This window comes from Limulus polyphemus, unplaced genomic scaffold (genome assembly GCF_000517525.1).
Source record: "Limulus polyphemus unplaced genomic scaffold, Limulus_polyphemus-2.1.2 Scaffold1061, whole genome shotgun sequence".
In the NCBI taxonomy this organism is placed as follows: domain Eukaryota; kingdom Metazoa; phylum Arthropoda; class Merostomata; order Xiphosura; family Limulidae; genus Limulus; species Limulus polyphemus.
In genome coordinates this window covers 272,052-275,762 of record NW_013666671.1, presented here as the reverse complement: position 1 = coordinate 275,762, position 3,711 = coordinate 272,052, and positions in this window count along the sequence as shown.

Here is a 3,711-nt window from a genome sequence, read left to right as displayed (position 1 = left end):
TGCTAAATTAGGAACGGCTAGCGCAGATAGCCCTCGTGTAGCTTTGCGCGAAATTCAAAAAACAAACAAACAAATCGTCAGTTTTTAATAGAATTGAATTGAATTTTTTAATGCAAAAACCCATTGCTAAACATCAACGTTATTCAATTTCGTACAGCTGCTAAATACATTTGTAGCATAAACACGGCATATTAACAAAGGACTATAAATAACCAGTCCAACGTTTTTGTCTGTTTGTTTTTGTTTCACTGCCGTAACCGTGAAAACTTTTCAGGGGAAAGGCGGGGTTAAATTTCGTCTAGTTTAGAAAATAAACTCAGTATTTATACTGTATATTGTATACAGGTATACTATTCATCTTTTCATCTTAAAACATGCTATTTTGTCAGTCATAAAACAACTAAATATGAAATAAAAAAATATATAGTACAACATATTTTTGAAAGCAGATGTAAGATAGCTTATAGATTTGCGGTAAGTCAGTAAATAAATGTAAATTATTTTTAAATCTGGCTAGATAATTAAAATTAGAGAAAACCTACCATTTTGACTGGATATGCAACGTTATCTAAACATATCATTATGAGAATGGTTTCTATTCATTATACGTAGGAAATTAATGTATCTAAGACATATTTGTTGCCAGAGAAACGATATGTCATGATATCAAGATCTAGAGACATTAATATCAGGGAACATTACGTATATGTGTGAATGTTAAACATTCTATAATCCATTACAGGTGTGTGTATGTATGTATATGTACACTTACCCCCCCCCCCCCCATGGCACAACAGTAATTCTGCGGACTTATAACGCTAAAACCGGGTTTGGATACCCATGGTGGCCACAGCACAGATAGCCCTTTGTGTAGCTTTGCGCTTAACTACAAACAAATAGAATATATATACATACAAAGAAAGAGATAGCCGTCACTCTGAATAATATCTATTTTTAAATATGAATAAACTCAAGCAGGGAACCCAGTTCAATCAATTAGCCTATGCAAATACAATACATGATGTTTCGTCTTTGTTTTCATTTCAAATCATTTTGCAGTATTCTAAGTTGAATAAGATATAAATTAATACGAAGACATTATTGCAGTCTTTTGTAGCACGGTTTTGCAAACAGCTAAAGTGAATGAGATGTACAATCACGTGATTAACTTGTCCTCAATAATCTTATCATTCAGTACTTAAACAATCAATATGTCTACAATATGTTAAAAGGGTCAAAGTACTGTTTGTTTTACATCTAGATTTTACGTACATCTACAGAGAGTTTCCTCGAAGAATTATATATATATATATATATTTATACTGGGAATAAAGAGTTCGATAAAGCTGAGCTTGTGCTTAGTTGTCGATAAAGTGGTTAAACTTCACACATATTTCCATATATATAGCAGAATTGTCTTACTGAACATTTAGATTCTTTGTCACCCCTCCTACCAATAAAGCTGCCGTCGATTTCATTTAATTTGGGATTATGGACGAAAACTTCGCTAACAGCGAGGGTATCCAGATTATGAATCAATGCATTCTAATCGTTATAACTTTTTTTTTTTACAGTTTTGCATACACCTATAGAACGCTATGTTAAATTTAACGTCTTAATCACTTGTTTAATGTTTAATTCTGATCTCTGTATATAACTGGCTTTTATCAGAGGTTAACGATAATTACTACAGAGATAATCCTAAAGATAAAAATAAAACTCGACTTTAATTCATATGAACAGATAGACAATGGCAAGTATAGCCACGTGCTAAAATAAATACCTTTCAATTTTTTTTGTGTGAGTTTATATGCACCAAGGCATTAGATTCACAACACGTGAAAGAAGCATGAATGAAAGATTACCAATATGTATAACTATCGCGTGGAACGTTTAAAAATATGGGATAGATAACTTTATTTTCATTGTGTCACGTAAGAGTTTTTTTTTTTTTTTGCTTTTAGTTAAGCACAAAGCTACATAATGGGCTAGTCGTGCCCTGCCCACCACGGGTATCGAAACCCGGTTTCTAGCGATGTAAGTCCGCAGACATTCCACTGTGCCACTGGGGGGGGGGGCGGACATTAGTGAATGAAGTAACTCTTACCGGGCCCCCAGTGGCACAGTGGTATGTCTGCGGACTTCCAGCGCAAGAAACCGAGTTTCGATGTCCGTGGTGGGCAGAGCATCGATAGCCCATCGTGTAGCTTTGTCCTTAACTACAAACAAAAAACATCTTACGTGACACAATGAAAATAAAGTAATCTATCCCAGAAAAACAAATCATAAATTGTCCTTAAAGAGTGTGAACAATATTTGAAAACCCATCTTATATCCATGCCGGAACACGTGCTACTTGATCAGATTAACGTAAAGGGCAAACCAGCAATTTCTGATAATTTTGATCCTTCAGACAATAAATATTTATATCATCCATCGCTTTAACTTTCTATTGTTGAAGTGAACAATCTGAAACAACACATGTACACAAAAGTAATACGCAGTGTTATAATATTGATCTTATATTCAAAATATTCAATAAACATTCCAAACCGCTTTCATTTAAATAAGGGGTTTGAATAATCTTCAAGGTGCCCTTATAAACTTGTCAATAAAGCACTGAATATAAAATCGCATTTTCAACTTTTATCTTTAATAAAACTAACTTATAACAGTGTATTTAACACAAGGTAAGTGATAAAATGCAACGCTTAACAAAAAGTCACGTGAACTACAGTTACTGTCGTCAGTTAGGATGAGTTTATCTACCAAGTTAGGTAACAGTCACAGTTTGAATAAAATCAATTCTCTTCATCTAATGGTATGGTCTGAGCATACATACCAAACCAAAATCTTCATTTTTATTACAAAAACTAAACAGTTTAACTAAAGCATTCCTTTTACTAAAACGTGACATATTTCGTTTCATTTTAGATTTTAAAATGGTTTCTTTAGGTTATTAAGAATCTTAAACAAGTAAGATAAAGTGCATGCAGATATTTTGTCTGCCACAAATTATTAACGCCGATCTGGACCAAAGATTATCAACATTCACTCTTAACTGACGCTGCAGCGTACAAGAAGTAAGGAGCATAATATAACCTCAGCTGAATCTCAAAATTTAAAGTTTTAGTTCAAATGCTGTTTAAGTTTTAATAGACAACAAATATAAGATGTCTGGTGACGCATTATTTTATTATTATTAACATCTGATACGTTTCAAGATGTATGAAATATTGTCACATGACTCATGTGAAGAAAGCCACGCGGGCAGACGAATAAAAACAAAATTTTATACCGCATGAGCCTTTTATGTACAATACACTGGAAGTATACTGAAATACTAAGATCTCAGATCTACAGGACTTGACCTAACTACATAAACGTTTTTGTGAACCAGGAATTCCCCTCCTGCTTCTTGGCCTTCCCATGTAATGAGTGTCCTGTAAAACATCATAAAAATATCGTGAATGTAATTATGTGAAGTCCTTTCGCAATTTATTGCTTAAGAGACATTTCAAGGACAAGAAAGAAGAAAATATTAAAACAAAGAGCAGAATACATTCTCCTTCAGATGCTGGAGAACAAAATTGGCAAGGAAGAATACTGTAGTAGGCCAGACTGAAAACTACAGGATAGTATTACAAACCCCTTGATGGCTCAGCGATAAGTCTCCGGCCTATAACGCTAAAATTCGGAGGCCCGGCATGG